A 6,104-nucleotide genomic window follows, 5' to 3' on the forward strand; every position below is an offset into this window, starting at 1 on the left:
TCTCTAGTAGACAACATTTGGTGTGTTGAGTCTCTTTCAATGTAGGCCTACTTTTCTGTACATTAAACATATAGGCTACTTCTGTTCACCACATTGTGAAATGTTACAAATGACGTGATGGAACACAAAATGTTCCCAGCTCAACAGTTAAAACTTCATATACTGCTTTTTAATGATTGTTAGCATTGGTCTCTCCTTATTTCCGTGCTGAGAAAACAACAGAACCCTGCCTAGAACTCAAGAAAATGCAAAGGATTTATAAAGGTGTCTACTTGTATGTGATGGAAACTATATTGTGGAAAAAACGATTTTTTTCCTCCAATTGGAATTGTTTTAATGGAAGAAGCTAATGGCTCATAATGGTATTTTAACGTAAACCATATCATTAAGGTGCTGTTTTTTTTATCTTTTAATCTAATTGCATTTTATTTAGATAACGGTTTTCTCAATTTTCATTGGTGCAAAGCATAATAAATGCTGTTTTTAACATTGTAGTCAGTGCTACTAGGATATGTCTGTGTTTTAAACTACTGACTATGATATTATCTTGTTGTTTATCTGCCCTGTCAACTTCTCTCTCACGTCACTCTTGAGTACCAGTTTAATGTTAACAATAAATCTTTGACCATTGAAAATAGTGATGTCCAGACTAGAATCTTTGAGTTGGTTCTTTTCAGTGGATTGGTCAAAAGGTGGCAGCACCATGTAGCTAGTTGACCATGTTTCACTGTCATGATGAATTGTCCTAGCGGTGGTTTAGGTGAAGACTGAATTAATTACTTTACACCGGCAGTAAAGAAGTCTTGACCTGTGGACTTTGCATGTTTTTAAAGTTGAGCATTGTCCAAAAGGTGATGTCCAGGAGGCATGCTTGTACCATATTTACATTAAATGTCCCTCGGGTTATATTAAAGCGTTAAAATATGAGGTCTACTACAAGGCATTTATTGGACAACTATTGTTTTGCAAAAATGCAAACTATAGCAAAAGGGATTACGTGTTTTATTTATGTAAAGCCTATATTTGTTGAGTTTATCTGCAAAGACGAATCGCGTATATTCTTAAATAAGTTAAAAAAAATTATATTGTGTTAGTTAGCTGGTTGTCTTGCAATTGGATCGATATGATTGAAGTGCACAATAAAAAGACATAATTTTTGAACATTTTTTACAAATGAACTCTTCATCCTCTAGTATAGTAATATGTTGATGGCATTCTTTCGGATCTTGACTCAGTAAGCTTTATATAAGCATCAGTTTACACTCCAAGCACTCTGCAAGATGCAAACAAAATCATTATACAAAAAGTTTTTTAAGAATATATTTTAATAAAAAACTGTTTTGGACACTAAACTCAATATACCTTGTAAACAAAACTTACGTGTTTAACACTTTCTTATCGAAGTGCTATAGTATTACTTTGTAATAATATAGTATATAATACCACGGTAAAGTTTGGAAATTTTAAAAAGAGGCTAGGTGTGTAAATCAACACAGTGGGATACGCTAGATTCTAATGTACCTGATTCTAATGTTTCTATTTTTGCTCGGTCAGTAATAGACAGATAAAACATAAGCTGACGATAGGATAAGTTATTGTTTTGTCAGATAAGAAACTGCACTAGTAGGTGATAGTTACATTAACACAGTTGTTCTGATAAAAAAGGAAAATGCTACTCATGCACACAAATTCTCATTCCGACACATGAGCCCCATGCAGGAAAAAGGGTAAATTTTTTACTTGTCTAAAACCAAAACTTAAAAATTCTTCTATGTTGGCAAAATCATGTTGTACACAGGCAAGTTTCTCTGTGCTTCAGGATTGCCTCAGCTGGTGTAAATGTGGTGGACCCGGGCCGAGCTCTTATCCCAAGGTTATGTTGGCAGAGAGTTGCTCTCTCTGTGCTGGAGTCAGAGCCAGGTCAGTTTCCCAGCGTCGCTCTACAGACCTCCTCGGAGGGCATCCATCTGACGACTAATCCACAGGAAATACGGGCAGCTCTCACTTTTCCTAGCAGGAAAGTCTCCGTAAATTCAAAGCATCTGTAGGTATGGGCTGTCCTGCCTGCTTTCCCAGAGCTCTGGTGGATGAATTCTCATTCTTTGTACAGACAAACTAAGCCTGGTTGGGGCAACTAAATTAAAACAAACATTGGTTAGATCAGGGAGAGTAAATAGCCGTCATCAAAGATCATAGTAGTGTACATGAAAGCACCATAATATGTCTGTCATTATGGGTGCATGCTAGCTTGACTGCTTCAATCTAAGTAGCTCACTTGTTTAGTCATTCATACTTGCACAGTATGTGGATGCGCTAAATAGAGTTAATCCAGTTTAAATGAGCGACCAACTACAAACAAATGAAACCTAAAATCTTATGAATGGACTTTGAATTCACCTAAAATAGTATGCATCCAATGTTATGTACTTTTAAAGCTCAAATCTTTGTCAAGACAGCCAACAGGTTTTAGCCTTCTAATGAGCAGTTTAATGTTTTAAACGCTGTGGTAGACTATAGAACATAATGACTTAAAAGGGTAATTCACCAAAAGAAAAATTCTGGCATAATTTATTTACCCTCACACGGTTAAAAATCTGTATAATCTCTATTTAAAAAATACCAAAAGGAGATATTTTGAGAAATGTCTTTGTGGTTTTGTTCAGTCAATGTGGGGGCGGGGGGGAGTTCATGTTTGTGTTCCTGTGGCTCAGTGGTTAGAGCATTGCGTCAGCATTGCAAAAAGGCCTCACTTTAAGCTGTTTTGGATAACCTCCACACATGTCATTGTAAATAATTACCAACTTCCTTCAACCTCTTTGTTTGTAATGAAATGAGGATGAGTAAAAAATTAAATAATTTTAATTTGGGGGTGAAAATGGGAGGTGCCAGGATCAAATCATCGACAACATAGGGAACTAAAACATCTGACAGGAGTTGCAAAATCTGTTAATACTTGCCAGTGCAGTCTATGTTTCAAGTCATCACAAAAGAGTATTGGGTAATGTTTTCAACCAGCAATAATCACAACTTGGATGAACCTCATGGGCTACTATACTGCCACTGCATTAAGATAACCAGACAGAGGAATAGGCCTGACCGCTAGTGTGACTCAGCCCACGTGATCATGAACGTTGACTTCCATTAATTTCTCAAATATCACCAAAATAGCCAACATCAGACAGGTATAGATCTATTTGAAAGTGAACCTGTAATCAAAGTATGCATTTTCAACCAAGTATTGTCTATTTAAGCAAAAAAGAAAGAGAAGGGTACCAGTTGCATAATGAGAAATTAGAAGGCAGAAACAAAGAAAGGGTTGGCAGGAGGTGGTGGTGGTTTAGATCGGGGGTTGGACCCTTGTTAGGGGACGGTTGCCAAACAGAAGCATTCAGAGCTCTTTATTTTCCACAGAAGAAACACACTTCGTTCACAAAAACATTGTTACAAGTGTCATTCAGACATGTAGATTTGACGCTGTGGGGTCATTACTGATTCTTTCACCATGCTGGTGGGCTCAGGCACCTGTGAGATTTTATACACAGTTCTGATTCTGACCCCTCTCATCTAATACATATGTACATAAATACATTGTGTAGGCCTGTTGCCAGGTATCATGTCCTAAAGCAGGTTTGTGTCTACTAATTGGCTGATTTTGTGTTGTATACCTTAAATGCTCTGCAAGTTTCTCTGGAAGTCTGTCTAATCAATGTAAATAAGTAAATGTAAATATCTGGTCGTATGCAAGTGTTTACATGAAGCAGCATGTAGTGTTATTTCCTCTGAAATAAAGGTGGCAGAGTTGTATCCGGATGGAAGGTAAACAGAAATGTTTTCTTCAGATTTTCTCTCTCATTCTTTGGCCTTTTGGTATTCATTTGATTTATTTTCCAAAGGAAATACATGTCTGTAACATTCTGTTAATCAGCAATAAAATACATTTCCATCTAAAAACTAAGCTACATTAGAAAACCATATATTGTGTCATGTAGTTGCCTGACCCCCAACTAACTTCCGATTTGTGTTTGGCTAGTGTCTAGTAATATCGCTATTAATCTTTTATTTTATTTATGATAATATTCATGTATATTATATTATTTTACTGTATAATAATTAAAATTAAGTAATCAATTTGTTGAATTGGTACTGTAGTTTTGAATTTAAACAAACTGTATGGTACGTTGATATCTTGCGGTTGAGCATGGTATCGCAGTCTATCTTCAAAACATTGGAGAGACAAATTTAGCCAAGTAACGCTTCTTCTCGGTTTCTTTTTATTGTTATCAGACATGATCAACAGGCACTCTATTCTTTGTGAATGTGTACCAGAAGTTCAGTCAAGCTCACAAAAGTGTGCATACGCAGTAACATTTGTTTATGTTGTTAAGATGAAACCGTCTATTCATTCATATATCTATTTCTTTATTTACTACAGTAACCACTTCCTAACTGTATGTGAAGGCGCTTTGCTACAATGCTTTGCTGGAAAATAGTGAAAAGCGCGATGTAAATTTGTAAAAATTGTATTCAATTGAAAATATATGTTATACAACTGACATCAAAACAACATTTAGTTTTCTATTTTTAATGTTTAACTGTACAAATGGTAGCAATGTTGACACTGAAATGGTCTCTTACTGACATACTAAAGTAAACTTATTCCTTCGTTATTGTTTTATAGTACTGTAGTAAGAACAGTAAATTATAAATAATTACAACCAAATCCTGACCTTATAGTCAGTAGGCCTACATGTTGATAAGTCATATTTCTCAATAGTTATAATTTGGGGACACCACAAATACACTGTAAACAACCATTATTTGTGGTGTGTCTTAGTGGCATTGCTGTTTTTTCCACTTTTAAAAGCATCGGTGGCTCTAGATATCAAATTATTTGTCTAACCCTTTCTGAAAGCAGCATCATTTTTTTGTCGTGGCACAGTTTATATGAGGATTGTGCTGTCTTAATAGAGAGCTGATCACATTCTGTGGTTTGTGTTTAGTGCATGTTTTGTGTCATGTAGGGTCATACAGTATTTGCACTTGATTCAGTGTTGTTCTGTTGCCAGAGCTCTGGATGTGATTTTCTGTGTTGCCAACTAACTAGGATAGCTCAGATTGTTGCACGTATCGGATGATTTGTTTATTCCGGAGTTTATACTGCTGACATTTGGTCCTTCTGTGTCATTCCTAATTGTAATTAATTTAATTTTGTTTTTCTTTACAGAGTCCAGGATTTTTTTCTTGTTTGGATTTTAAGCAGTTCATGCAACTCTTCAATAATGCACCTCTCCTTTCGTGTGCCTTAAATCCTGAAAAGCCTGGCCACTTACTGCTCAGATTCTCGCTTTTGAAGATATTCACAGATTTGTTTTATTGTGGCTGATGCTGTTTAAACGTGTTTAGTGTTGCATACAATTCTTTCTAATTAACATGATTTACACATTTTCACAGAAATTCTTTTGGAGTTATGTCGTCGCCATGGAATTATAAGGTTCTATCTGCAGTCCGAGTAGTTTTGAGATATTGAGCTTTAAAAGTTCATATTAAAAAATGATATGAGGAACAAATCAAGACAGAGACCGAAATGTACAATGTCAACTTTTTCAGAAATTTGTAAATGTTTTTTTTGGAACGGGTATGTGCATTTTTACATTACAAAATTTTCATGTTTATCAGTGATTAAAGTAAACACATGGTCAATTGATATTTTTATACAAATACTACCAGATTGAAAGACAACCTATCTTTCATAAAGGATCATAATGCATTTGGGTTTGAAATTACATAAGGGTAAGAGGTTACCAATTTTGAGTGAACAGTCCCTTTAACTTTTTGGGTGTAGCTACATAAGTTGCAGACACTTAGGTTTTTATTAAAAATAGGTAAACTTAAAATATCTATAGCTATATAGAAGTAGATCTAAAAACGAGAATTTATTTAAAAGTGATGCATTTAAATTATTTGCAAATCATATGGTTGATTTAATGGGCTAACCACAACCTATAAACACACCTGAGTCAAAGCCACGCAGTTTAGCATAAACGATTTTGTTTGAAAATCTTAAAGGTTAAGGACTTTTTGTCTCAGTGTTGAAATATTTTTGA

At 35.1% G+C, this 6,104-nt stretch overlaps 1 pseudogene; it reads right to left on the minus strand.

Moving 5' to 3' along the window:
- Positions 1-2,922: 2,922 nt before the first annotated feature.
- LOC130408550 (U4 spliceosomal RNA) lies at positions 2,923-3,072 on the minus strand (annotated as a pseudogene).
- Positions 3,073-6,104: the final 3,032 nt, after the last annotated feature.

This window comes from Triplophysa dalaica, chromosome 19, assembly GCF_015846415.1.
Source record: "Triplophysa dalaica isolate WHDGS20190420 chromosome 19, ASM1584641v1, whole genome shotgun sequence".
Classification (NCBI taxonomy): Eukaryota; Metazoa; Chordata; class Actinopteri; order Cypriniformes; family Nemacheilidae; genus Triplophysa; species Triplophysa dalaica.